Source organism: Rattus norvegicus, chromosome 14, assembly GCF_036323735.1.
Source record: "Rattus norvegicus strain BN/NHsdMcwi chromosome 14, GRCr8, whole genome shotgun sequence".
Lineage (NCBI taxonomy): Eukaryota > Metazoa > Chordata > Mammalia > Rodentia > Muridae > Rattus > Rattus norvegicus.
Genome location: NC_086032.1, coordinates 40,160,569 through 40,175,303, shown reverse-complemented (window position 1 = coordinate 40,175,303; position 14,735 = coordinate 40,160,569). Strand labels below are relative to the sequence as shown.

Here is a 14,735-nt window from a genome sequence, read left to right as displayed (position 1 = left end):
TTATATATTTACACTTCTATATTTTATATAGGCATCACATTGGAATACCGATTATTTTTTCTGTATAATATTAGTCACAGGATCTTTTTCAAAGTAAGTTTTATGGTAAAATTATTGGCTAACTTTCTGTTAAGTTTAAATGGATTAACAAGTTTATGAGAACCTAGCTTAGTAACAAACCAATTTTCTATATGTGAAGGGCAAACTATACTGAGCTTTAAACATCTTCAACCTTTCGGAATTATCCTAATCCAATTCCTTCTCCTCCTTTTTAAAAAATCGCTCCTAGAATGAAATCTCTCCTGAATTACTATCATTAAGAAGGCTGTTTTAAGTCTTTCTCCAGAGTGCATTTGAAATAAATCCTTGACAGGAGCTCATATCCATTTGTCTGAGAATTTGTTCTAACATCTTCCTTATCGCTGTGCACCCAGGTGGTTCCAGCTGTGGCAAATTTTCTGTTCCAAAGTATTGAATGCAAAGTCAGAGATTAAATGCATGTTTCAGGGCAGCTTCTCATCAGTATTTAATCTAGGAGAGGCTTAATGGGGTTTTGCAAGTCACATGTTTTCCAGTTAATTAACTTTGTTGAAGCCCTGATTTATTAGGAAGACACTTCTTAGAATTAAATGTCTTCTCAAGCTTCAGAAAAGGTACTGCATCTTCTGTCACAAAAGCTCTCGGTTATTAATAATTGTAAGTCACAATCAACCTTTTGTGAATATTTCCCCAGATACCTTTCATTTAGAGTCTCAGCTCAGGAAAAAAATGTGGTGAAATTAAATATGCAGACTGATAGGAAGAAGCTAAATGCTCAGGGACAATTGACTGGTTTATAGATACTGCTGAAGGGGGGCAATTGCTTTACTCTCTGCCCCCTTTAATATTGCTCCTTTCATGTAACAAGTATTTGATGCATACATCGTGGTGGACAGTAGACTAAGCATTGCATTGGTCAACTGATAAGTTGAACTGGCCCCATCTCCATGACCATTCTTGTGGTAGACAGATGCTGGATGAGTAATTACTTAAAGAAAAATCATAGGGCCGACAGCTCCATAGAGACTGAGGGTTCCACAGATGTGTCTACGAAAATGGTTTAGAAGCAGGCACGGCAGTGAGTTGTTAATGTCTGGGTAGAGTCAGGGAGTGAAGCAATTTGCCCAAATGAGAGGCCCAGGCAGTCTTTAGCTGTCTGGTTGGGAGAGGGAAGCAAATCCCTAAGCCACAGAGCAAAACTCAGTCATGTTTCTCGTCTTGGTTTCAAAAAGGCACAGCTGCTCAGATATTGATTCTTGGCATCTGACCTACTTTGAAAGTCTGAGCTACAGAGAGTGGGTGTCTGATATTATAACACCAAAGTTTATTTATTTTGATCAAAGTATTATCCCTCACACTGTATAGAATGTCTTCAGACAGAAACACCTTATGACTGTGGAAAGAGACAATTATGGCTAAAACTGTTTATGTATAGGTTTGATAAAAAGGGATTGATTACGCATTGGATAGCTGTAACACAGTATGACTGTGAGCTTTGTTAAAGAAAGGGTTACTAAGATTATCAGTTTCTATTTAAAATATGGAATATAAACTGAATTTTGCTAGAGATATTGTATATCGCTACTCAGAATTGTTAATTACCATGAGGTCATACTTGATATTTTTAATATCAAATAATTACTAGTATGAAATCGAAGTTAAAAGGAGAACTATTCTGTAAGAGGATACGTCATACCAAAGGTCAAAAAAAGAGATTTGCCATTAGGAGTAACATAGAGCTGCTAGCATAGAGAAGTCCACTAAGTGTGGCATACGAAAGAATGAGTTTGGAGCCAGCATTTATAAGCTCAGCTGGGAGTGGCAAGCTCAATTGGGGTGTGGAAAAACAAGATACTTTCAAGGTTGTTTTTCTAAGGAAGCCTTTCTTAACTTGTCAAACAATTGTTTTCAGGTGATCATCAGAAGCCATATAGTCTAACTCTCTGTAGTCTAAAATTACATAGTTGAATATTGGAATTAATGAAGAATCTTATATGGTCATGAGCTTTCTTGTTAATTTTCTTTCCATGTTTGCTATTACATTAATTCTAAGAACTCAAATAGTTAGTATAAAAACTATCCATGCTACTGGAGTAGCATATGGTTTGAAACATGGCAGTCATAATCTCCACCCTCGAATTCAGTTTTCTAACCGGCGCTACATCTGGGCACATCTGCACTAGGCTTCACTTTCATTTAATTTGTTTGAACCAACTTAAAATATATTTTTTACATATGTCATAGACCTTCAAATTCTGCATTTGCTGATTTATTCCTAACAAATCTTCATGTGGAATGTAAAATGTATTTTTTATGTGAGAAAGAGTAATAAATTCAGACATTATAAATTGTTAAATTCTTCCATGAATTTGTTTATCTCATATATTAAGTTATTATTTGGCAACAGACTGCATAGTCATCATTAAGATGAATCACATGCTGTCTTATTGATACTGCGTCCTAAAAGCCTTTTAAAATCCCCATGTTTGCTCCTCTCACTGCCCAGGTGTTCTTTAACTGCTCAACATGCTTTCAGTTTAGCACCTAGTCTTCTCTCCAGGGTTTTCAAACTTCTACTTGGCTAAGATTGCCTCAGGTGCTGTTACCCTATGCTTACTCATTCATGGGCGATTACTGCACAGCACACCGCCTTCTAACAGACCATTCTTCTCAATTTAGGCCATTCTCTGATTAAACGGCAATTTCATTATCAGTCTACAATTCCTTCTCCACTACCATACAACTGTAGTGGCAAGACCCTAATATACTACAGGAACACACACACACACACACACACACACACACACACACACACACACACAAGAGAGAGAGAGAGAGAGAGAGAGAGAGAGAGAGAGAGAGAGAGAGAGAGAAAGGGGATGACGCACACAGACCCTCCCACACAGATAGAGTCACACAGACACTCACAGATGCATATACATATATGTACAAAGCACAAACACATACACACACAGGGCGGGGAGAGAGAGGAGGAGGGAAAGGGAGAGAGGAACAGAGGAAGAGAGGGAGAGAGGGAGAGAGGGAGAGAGCTAGAGAGGGAGAGAGACAAAATCGCAAATCCCACTTTTGGAAAATCCTATCGTCTAGATCATTGAGTTGAGGCGGAGAATGGGAATTTACGTTTTCACAAGTTCCAGGCTAACTCTGAAGAAAGTGGTTCATGTATTCTAAACCAGCATGACAATTCCTCTTATCAGTTCCTATTGATTTTATTTTTATTCCATCGCTTCAATTATCTACCACAATGTATTCATCAGGTTTTCTGTTAAGCTGGGTGTTGCTCATAGGAGAGTGTGCTTGACTCACCTGTGCCCTAATCTAAGCTCACTCCTGGGCTTTGAAAGCAAGCTGTGAAGACAAGAGAGATTCAGTGCAAAGTGTACTTTGAATTTTTCTCTCTCACAGATTATTGACATATCCACAATGGTAGCAAAATCATGGTAGTCTGTCTGCGCTGTGGATGAACTCTATGATGCTCAGTAGGTTATGTGTATCGTAAGTATTTTCAACTTACAGTGGGCCTGATTGAATATGATTCCATCACAAATGTATAAAAAAGCCTTCAATAAATACTTTATGAATGAGTGGGTGATTAAGCAGATGGCTCAAGGCACTGGTTACTCTGTATTGTCAGCATATTGTTTCTTATGTCGCAGAGTTAACATTTGGGACATTTTTGGTCTTATTGTTCTCACCCTCAGAACTTACTTGGTTTCTGAACCATTCATGTGCAAATGCATGCACCATTGTACAATGCAGGAGACTTGTGTAAACCAGCTCCACAACTTTCATAGAGCTGCATAAAAATTCTATCTCCAATATCCTGTCTTACTACCTGTGTAATGCTTAGAAAGCTCCAAGGCTTTATTTTAATATCCATGTCTTGACTCATGCTGCTTTCTTGCCTTGAATGCCCTTCTTCTTCCATTTTCTTCAATTTCTTCTTCACTATTACACATAACAATTTTTCTTTATCTGACATAATCCATTTCTGTATTTGTTTACTGTCATTTGTTTTATTCCAGGGCTACAATATTTTCCTTTCAGTCTAGAAGACAGAGATTTCCTATAATATTTTGTGTCTTTTTGATATCTATACCCGTGTTAAGCGAGCATCTCACACATGATATAAATTTAATAAATAATTATCGAAGATTTCTGTAAGTGTACTAGATTTTTGTAAGTGCAGAAGAGGCTGGTACTAGAAAAATTCATACAATTTAAGTTTCCAAATATAGAATCTCATAATTAATTTTTGGTGTGTGTGAAAATAAAAAAGAAGAAAGGACCTTATAATGCCATAAAGTTTCTAGACAAATACATTTCTTTTATCAATTTTGCACCATGCCTGAACATTTTGCAATTACATATTGTTCTGTTCTCTGGGTGTCCTTAATGCCATCTTGTCAGTAAGTACAATACGAGGTGTTTCCTTTTGTGATTTACTCAGGTCATAAATTAGAAGGACAAACTTTGTAGGCATAAAACATAACCATTTGGATTTCATCATGCCACTGACATGGCAGATCCAATGGATCTATGAGACCCAATATGGAGCTAGGTATCACCATTAGACCAGTGAATTTCTAGAAGTGAGTCCATCACAAATTACTCATCATGGGCCATTTAAACATTCATTTATCTTTCATTGTTTAAGTGATTTTCTACTAGTATAAAAACAGAATAAATATCATGACTTTGCTCAGAAACAGAGGCACCAAAACTATCCAACGAGTGCAAAGTTTGCTTATCAGTTGATTACTAGGGAACTACTGTGGAAATTATGTAGCAGATGCATAACATTTCAGAGGAAAGTATCAGTTTATCAAAGTCAGCATTAATAAAATAACCAAGATTTTGCTTTATGTTTCTGGATTTTCTACTACTTTGAAAATTTTATATTTATTTTTATTTTTTAGAATAAAGAAGTGATCTGTCCATCTCTATGAAGGCTTTTTTTGTGTGTGGAAAGTGAGGTTTGGGGAGAAGGAGGATCTTGAATCCTAACCCCAAAAGTCTTCCTTGTGAATTCCAGAATAATGTCTCTGTGGTTTAGTAAACATTTTGGGGAAGATGCTTGTTGCTGATTATAATGAAAGCATGCATTTTCATTTCAAGAATGTACCCAAATATGTTTTCAATATCATAAAAATTTACAAGGAGGGGCAAAGTTTCAAATATCTTTGATTTAAAGAACCCCAGTTCAGAAACTATTCACACACCCTACAAAATATCCTGTTTCTTCCAGTCTCTGACAGGATGGGCAGTAGAACTATGCAGGAAGAAGTGCTGGAACAAGGCATTGGATTAAAAACTAAAATGCCCACATTCTAATTTCCATTCTAGAACGTTTTGTTTGTTGAAAATTTCTGTTTGAAACAAAATTTACTGCTAACCTGAATGTAGGGCTTTGAAGTTTCTCATAGTTGAGCATACTAATTATATTAAGTCCTCCTATCCAAGAATCTCAGATGTAGTCTAACCGAGTGAGGATTAAAATTTTTGAACAAGAGCATACAGATGTAACATATGAGGACTTTATACTTCATGTTATACTCGAAGGAATATAGAGCTATTTCCATTGCATTTATATTGTGTGACTTAGTAGAAGAGATATACTTACAATCAAAGTATACAAGAGGACTTTGCATATATAATATACAAATATTAAATGGAAAATGTCTTGAAAGCATTCTTTCATGATTTGTACTTAAGAAGAGAAATCTGTAAATGAACAAAGAAGAGTGTCTTGTTAATGACAGTGACCACAGTGAGTTAGATGGAAATTATCAAAAAGATACAGGATGAATAGAGCTGGGTGAAAAAAATAAAGGAACTCATGCCTGTGGGAAGATAAATGCAAAAACAAAGAACACAAAAACAAAGAAGCAAATGAAAGGAAAGAAATCTACCCACTCAAAACAAAAACAAGCAATCAACCTCAATTAACCAAACCAAACCTCCAAAATGAGGTCTAACTTCAAGAATGGAAACTAACTTCGAGAATTAAGGAATGAAAAATAAAACCCTGGAAGCTTAAAAATAGTTGTATCTGCAGAAAAAAATGATTTAATAGAGGATATAAAAGATAAGTTGGTGAGACAATGTCCAGAACAAAAATACAGAAAAGGAAGAGAGAAGGGTTCGGGGAAGGGGCAGAGAGGAAGGAAGAGGGGTGGGGTCTTTCCCAGGAAGTAACTCCAACCAGAAGAGACCTTCAGGTGACAGAGGCAATAATGGAGCAAGCACACACCTGCCAATTATGAAATGTTTGGTTCTATTCCACAGAAAGCCTTAAGAGTTTCCACGAATGAAAAATAATACATCCAAATCCCTCCATTCCCAAGAAGCTGTAGTCCTGTACACTCCATCAAAACAAAAGAACTGAGATGACAGAAGGACCAGGCATGGAAAGACTTTGCAGGAAGCAGCACACGGAATCCCCTGCAGTCACTTGGAAGCCCCCACTTGTCTGTCCTCCATTCTAGTTGTGAAATCTTGATGACAACAGTGGTGTGAAATCTCTCTCTAGAAAAAAATACCTAGAGGGTGCTTTTTAACTAGATTTCTATAAAGATTCTCAAACATAAATTCTCTCCTATTAAATGAAAACTATGTTGAATATGTAAACATGATTTATTCTTAGGTGAGAATAACTTTTATCTTTGGGCTGTTTTATGTCTTTATTTTCTGTGTGCTGAGAGGGACCTACCCTAAGCTATGAGATCTGTCATAGAATTGTCTACTTAGAGGTACTGCATTCTGCTTTATACAAAAGACTCGGATGAACACACACACACACACACACTCACACACACACACATATGTGTATATGTATATTACAGTTTTGACCCCCTTGGAGTTCCTACCTTCAGCTATGGTATAGCTGGTTTGTCAAACCTATAAATTTAAACTTTACAAAGCTTGAATGTCTTTGAGAATCAAGGATATGAAGGTTATATTCTTTCTACATGAGAATTTTTTGTTAAATTAGAGGACAATATAAAATTCATTTAATGGGTTACTGTCCTCAGAGTGTTCAGTTTAGCATTTATTTAGTCCACGCCATTGCATTGGCGCTATTGAAACCTATGATAAATTCTAAACTATGGAGGACACAGTTTCTGACCTGGCTGAATTCCTTTGGGAGACAAAGGGTATGAACAGAAAACAGAAGTGTTCGATTAAATATCTAAATATGTGAGACAGACCATGGATAGCAAGAGAAGAGACAAGAGACTAATGTGTTTTTACGAAGGAATGATGGCTGTGTCTGTGCTACAAAATGATATTGATTCAAGCTGGCAGAGAGGTTTGCGGACGGTGCCTGCCCAGGCCGTGGAATCACGCAGAGAACCATATGTCAAAGTGAGGCCAGCGTAAGGAGTGCTCTGGCTGTCTGCAGTAAGCCCTCGTCACAGACAAAGATATTTTAAAGGTAATACTAGAGTTCAAAACCCATTTTATTTTTTCACAAGACGTTTTAACTAGTGTCATATCCACTACCTTGTTCAACTTTAGCACTAGTTTAAAAGTCTTTTTAAGTCTTAGTGGATAAGAAAAACAAAGGTAGAAAAAGACAATTGAATTCTGAGTGTCCAGATAGACACTGACCTTCAAATATACCTGTGAAGGGGTTTGGACACTCCATGCTTTATGCTTCTAGAATGAAGGTGGAGAGAGAGGGGGGGGGAGAGAGAGAGAGAGAGAGAGAGAGAGAGAGAGAGAGAGAGAGAGAGAGAGAGAGAGATAAGCGAGATATCAAGACCTCCTTGAAGCTGCAATAGCTCATCCCATCTTCTTGCATGATGGAGAAACTGTCGTTTTTTCTTTCAAGAGTGTGTTCTGATGTAAGAGGAGCATAATTAGAATAGCATAGGAGTCTTGTTTTTCTTCAGGAGACTTTTAAAAAATATTTTTTGCCAAGACTACAGAAATTATAAGAAGAAAAAGAGCTTATTCCGTGAGAAGGAAAAAATTCTGTATCAGGGACTTGAGATTTTAAAAGCCCAGAGTTAACGTTTTAAAAGTACACCTGAAAGACATTTGAGTTAAGTCTTATCTGCCTGCAGGGGAAATACTATATGTCTTAATTCATGTGAGAGATAAACATAGACATTTTCCTGGCACTGCCTAAAGTTAACTTTGACTTTAGTTATACATTTCAGCAAATTAGGCTGTATCATTGCTAGGCCTCCTAAAATCCCCAAAGTTGACTTCAGAATGTGCCTTATGCAATCTCGTCAGTGGATAACACTTTGATTTTCTATGTATTTAAAATTAATTTAATGAAAAAACCCATATTGATTACATTAGTTAAAAGGTCATGGAGATATAAGTTAGAAGTAGACATTGGAAAATAATTTCTAAATAAATGAATTAGTAATAATGATGATGATGATGGTGATGATGATGGAGATGATGACGGTGATGATGATGGTGATGATGATGATGCCACTTTGGATTTCTTTGAATTACAGTGAAGATGGGAATGCAAGCATATTCATGGGAACATGAAACAGAGAAATTGAGAAAGAGGAGGAACTGGATAAAAACTGTCTTGGTGTTTGTGTGGTTTCTCTTGGTCTGTGTTGGCAGCAGGCAACATTACTGTTTCCAACTGTGCAAGGCTTGTGTGGGCCACTCTCTCAGCAGATGGTCAAGAAGGGAGGAGCGTGGTGACCCACATAGAGACAAGCTTCTGAGAATGCAAAACAAATCTATCATATAGTCATGTGGGAGAAAAGTCACAAATTGCTTGCCAGAGAGCCCTAACCATTTATGCCAAGTATCAAGTAAGATTCTTCAAAGCAGGAGTAAGTAAAAATACACTGCCTAGGTAGGGATAAATTCCTGTATTGCAAATAATTGAATAGCATACTTTTAATAGTTCTATTAATGGCTATATACATCTTAACCTCTGTGCTAACAATTTCTCTAATAATACACAAGACAAATATTTAGAACATCGTTAGCAATTATTCTGGTGTAATAAGGTGACTGTTACAGGTTTTCCTTTAAGATCCAGGACTTCACAACTCTTGGTTCTTCGCTTCGTTTCCCATACTAGGGGTTATTTACCTCTTGTGTTTGTCTAAAGTCCAAGTAGAGAATTTTTGGTGACAAAAAAGAATGCATGCCACTACTGCATCTGCCTAGATAAGTGAAGTCCTCAACTCAACAAAGAAAGTTCTCCTTGCAACAGATAGTGATCATTATAGAAAACCACAATAAACTGAATTTAAGAAGTTTAGACTTTATAGAGGCATTGATGCGTCTATAGAATGACCTCTGCAACTAAGACTCAGGAATACTGTAAATGAGGGGCACAAATGATTCTAAGAGTTTGCTGTGAGACTGTGTCTTCTAGAAATGTTAGCAGCTCCACTCATTGGGTCTCACCAAAATAACTGCTTAAATACAAACTGAACCAAAATGACACCAACAAACATGCTAATATGGATTGGAAAAAGCCCACAAGGGCTCAACCCCAGAATGCTTAGAGTAAGAGGAAGGGTCTTATCCAGTGAAGAACACACCAACTAGTTATTCACCACCAAATGAGCAGCTCTGAAAACATAAATGCAAGTAACATTATATAGACAGAGCAGGTCATACTTGTGTACTTAGGCAGGTACACACACACACACACACACACACACACACACACACACACACACACACACACACACAATTTAGATTTACATTTAAGAACAATCAATGAAAAAGAGGCCATGATCTTAAAAGGGAGCAGGAAATGATATATAAAAGGAAGAAAAAAAAAACAACTATGTGTGAGAGTTTGGAGGGAGGAAAGAGAAAGGGGAAATTATGTAATTTTATTATAATATAAAATAATACAAAGAATGAGATGTGATGGTGGCGTACACCTTTATTTTTAGCACCTGGGAGACAATGCAGGTAGATTTCTGTGAGTTTGAGGCCATCTGCTCCACATAATGTGTTCTAATACACCCCAGTTTATGTAGAGAGAACCTGTCTTAAAAATTAAAAATAAATAAATAGTTGAAATAAAGAGCCAGCATTAAGGGAGACAGTGCCCCAACTCTATAGACATCATATGCTACCATTAAAACCTCCATTGACAGGAATGGGTTACATCCTGTTGACTCATTGACCAAGAGGGAGCCTAAAGGCAAGCCAGACATCACAGACTGTTGGCAAGGGTCTTTATTACTCTCCATGACTTGATGATAAGGACCTGTTACTGAAGATAAGAACTTCCTTATGTCACTGACCATGGAGAAATCAAGCTGTGGCCCAGTTAGAATAGCTTCATCCCTACTAACTAACGTTTGTGGAACTTGGAGATACTTTGTATACTATCAAACAAGAGAGACAGTCATCTGTATCACCCAAATACAAACCATGGGATGTGAAACAGTGACCTACCTTTAAGATATGCTGGGGCAAATGTTTAAGGAGTAACGAACTACTTTTTCATTTTAATTGCATTTATAGACCACTCCATAAAATGGAACCCATACATAACATGACTAAACTGACCAGGAGCCTAAGGTCAAAGAAGTCATGTGGTAATGCTACTATTCTGCTGAAGGAACGGATCATAAAAATGACTCCTAATGATCTAGTGCTACAGCTATAGATCAGAACGTCATTCACCCATCATCAGAAGTTTCTTCTTGTAGCAGGCAGTAACTAACACAGAAATCTACAGCTAGAGAATGTGCGGTCAGTGAAAGTCTTCGAGGTGTTCTATTCTAAACGAGGTGTCTTCACCAAATCACTCCATTCAAGGCTCAGAAAATTATGTGAAAGAGGTTGACAGATTTCAGCAGCAAGAGATGATGGATGACTCCAAGGAAATAGTGTCATACAGCCACAACAGGACTAATGTACGTAAGACAGAATGTGGGCATGCACAAGAGCTGTACAAGTTCAACCCAGACAAAAGTCCAACATAGAGAAGGAGTGGACACAAAATCCTGACCCTAACTAAGAAATTATTTGCAATGAATACATCGTGAGAGATGGAAAATCAGTTTATCAAAAACACTCCCTACAATGTCTAGGAGTTGGTCAATAAAACTGGCTCTATGGTTTTGCTTTTTGGGCTTCTTTTGTTGTTTTGACAGGTAGGGTTTTATTGTCTTATTGTTTATGTATTCATTCTTTATTAGGTTTAGCCTGTTTTGAACGCAAGACATATACCATGGTTTCTATGTAGCTAATATCTTGGAGGAGTGGGGATGGAGGAGAATATGATCAAAATAAACTTTATGTAAAAAATTAAAATGTTAGGTAAAATTAATAAATCCTAAAAAAAATGAATAGTCAAAGTTTTAACATCTTGCCTGTAAATTTTGGTGCTGAAGTCATTTTAAGATAGCATTTTGTAGGATTACACACACACACACACACGCACGCACGCACGCACACACACACACACACACACACACACACACACACACACACACACACACTAACCCCAAGCCCACACTTTTCTCTTTAATACATTTACACTCCAGTGAGAGACAGGCAGTGACAGGGTTGATGAATAATAACTTGGTGGCTACTTCTACCTTTCTGGAGTCCTTTTTTTTCACATATTAGTCACATATTTATTTATATTTACATGAAGTATGTGTAGCACATATATGATGCAATGTACTTCCTGTTTATATTAGAATATTATACGTGCCTTTTAACTTTTTAGTGTTTTGAGCTTTGGAATCTCGTTTTGGCGCCATTCGTAAGTCATGTTCAAAGAATCTGGAAATTTCTTTTATTCTTTTGTTTTATTGGATGTTTCTTTATTTACATTTCAAATGTTATTCCCTTTCCTGGTTTCCTATCCATAAGCCCCCTCTCCCCTCCCCCTCCCCTTCTTCTATAAGGGTGTTCCCCTCCCCATCCACCCCCCTTACCCCTCCCAACATTCCCTTGCACTGGACCTTCCTGGAGTCTTTCCATGTGCCATAAGTGACAGCTGGTGCTTCACATCAACCATTGCGAAAACAAAAGGGCGTAGGAAGTAGGAGCACTTAGCAAAATTATGAGTTTGTAAAATCACCTCAGAAGTAATTTCATTTCAAGCATTTTTCTCCCCTTCATTTCTCTCTCGGTGGATCTTGTTACTCTCTATTTGTGGTTTGACAGGACAGGCCTAATGCTCCCTTTTTGCCTTTTTATATTCTGTGAAGACTTTCACTGGACTCTCTTGCTTTTCACTTTGTTTATAGGTCCTGAGTGGTCCAACTATATTCATGGCTTCACCTTGCCCAGGCTCCCAGGGAGGAAAATCAGGTTTTCAGGTCCAAATGTGAGTTAATGCAGTCTGTGCTTTCTAACCAGGAGTGTTAGCTTTGTCCTGAAGCAATTCACCCTTCTTTCCTAATTTGTTTTTCAAAGATCATGTTTGTTTTTTTCCCAGAGCCTGTGTAACTTTGACTTAAAACAAACAGTGCTCTTACATTATTTCTTGATGAGCATTTCAGTTATATTAGTCACAGTCATTTATATCTGTCTTTTAAACAAACTTTTGTATCGATTCTTTGTGAGTTTCACATCATGCACCCTGGTCCTGCTCATTTCCCTGTCCCTTCACATCTGCCCTTTCCCTTTGCAACCCCTCCCCATTAAAAAGCCATCCACATAAACAAACAACAACAAAAACAAACATCTTGTTGAGGATGCTGTAGTGTGTTTCAGTAGATCCCTCTGTCCAGACATCCTTCCTTGCAAATATTCATTGGAATGAGTCATTAATCTGGTTCAAGAGTTCTGGCTTCTTTGATACCATCAATATTGAATTCTCATCGGGTCTCCTCCCAGTTATCCCAGTTGCCTTGTGTCATGGAGATCTTTTACTTTTGGTCAGCAGGTCTGGCCCTTCACACATCCCAACCAATCACATGATGTAGATTTAGGAGTGGTCCATCTCACCCTGGGTCTGGGTCTGAGTGATAGCAGAGCTGGTTAGCACCACCAGGTGAGCTCTCCAGCCTTGCTCTGGCTGGGCTGCCCAATGCATCCGTCAGCAGGAGGCAGGATCAGCTCCCCAGCTCTCATCCTCTAGGAGCCTGTTCACCTGCACACACTCCTTCAGAGGTAGCTCTACTCCTAACTACTGCAGCCTGTGAGGAGCTGGGCCAGCACTCCCGCTTGCTCTCATACCCCTGGAGCTGGCTCACCTGCACTTTTGCCATCAGTGCCAGCTTCACCGTGTTGCCCAGGTGAGGTCCAGAGCTCAGTCTTCTGAGTGATATAGCCAGTGACAGGGCAGGGATAGCTCTCCAGCTTATGCCCTGGGGTCGGCTCTCTTGACTGCTGTGGGTGGCAAGGGGCAAGAGGGGCATCGCCTCTCACTCAGGTCATCTCTCCCAAGCTAATGACCCTGTGGACAGCTTTACTGACTGCCAGACATAGTTAGGGGCAGTAGGGGGCATCACCTCTGCACACATGCCATCCTATAGCAGGTTAGCTCTCCCACCCTCATAACCTTGGAGCAGCTCCTTACTCTCAGGGCCAACTCCACTGTGCTGACTGGGTGAGGCATAGGGCCCACTAACCCAAGTGTTGTCAGTAGTGAGAGACAAGGCTAGCTCTCCAGAGTGCTGCATCCAGTGTGGGCAGGACCTGTTCTGCACAGCCTCTGGACATCCAGGTGGTCCCCAGGACCTAACCTGATCAGGTACATCCTCATGTTCTCTAATGGTAATGTGAGCCCACAGATATCAATATTGACCCCTGCCATTGTGTAGCCACAGATGCAGCCATGGCCTACAGTGATAGCTTGGGTGAAGAAGTCACCATGGCCTTAGGTGGCAGGGTTGGCTACACACAACAGACTACTTTTCTGTATCCTCGCGTCTCTAGTTTCATCTTTCTTCATAATGGACAAGTTGTCTCACCTCTTCTCTCCCATTTGACCACCAAATTCTCATACACTGTGGTGGCCTACCGGTATGACAGCTCACAGGCCACTGTGTGATGTCATCCATTCATGTTGGCAAGCACGTGTCTGTGGCCCACCTGCGCCCTGCACTGGATGGCAGCTCTGTGGGTCACATGGTGGTCCACCAGTATCTGTCTGTCCTCATTCTTCCACACTGTGCTGCCTGGATTTGATTTGATTTGATTTGATTTGATTTTTTATAAGTCCTAGGCATAAATCACTTTTGGCCACCAAGTCAGACATCACACTAGGATGAACAAAGGGCTGGCATCTCTCTGCCTCTGACTGATCTAAGAACACCACCACCAAGGTGTCTCTTTGTCCATTGCCAGGGCATATATATCAGTCTTTTATTTATGTTGTTTGTTAAAAGACTTTTGATACCACACTTTCTCTGGCTGCCTAATGTTGATTCTTATGTATCTTCAGTTTTCACAGTCTTTCTTTCAATTATAAGAAGGTATATATTTATTCTATTTTTTCTTTTCAAATACAAGCAATTAAGGACAAAGTGCAGGCAGTAATTGTTATTTTTCTTGAAAATTGGAACATCGCACCAATTCCTTTAGACTTACAGATAGCTATTACCATTTCTCAAATGATAGTGTCATGAATAATTGACACAGTCTATGGTAATAATTGCACATACTTTCCCTCCAAACCCAGAATATCAAGTCTGTGCAGCAGATGAACTTATAATCACTGTAATAAGGTAGAAAACAATGAGAGGCTCTAC

The 14,735-nt window shown here is 38.7% G+C and overlaps 1 non-coding gene across 1 annotated transcript; it reads right to left on the bottom strand.

Annotated features, from left to right (window-relative positions):
• Window positions 1–14,196: 14,196 nt before the first annotated feature.
• Window positions 14,197–14,335, bottom strand: LOC120096796 (small nucleolar RNA SNORA48). Its single transcript, XR_005493632.1, has one exon. It is a non-coding gene; the product is annotated as a small nucleolar RNA SNORA48 (small nucleolar RNA).
• Window positions 14,336–14,735: the final 400 nt, after the last annotated feature.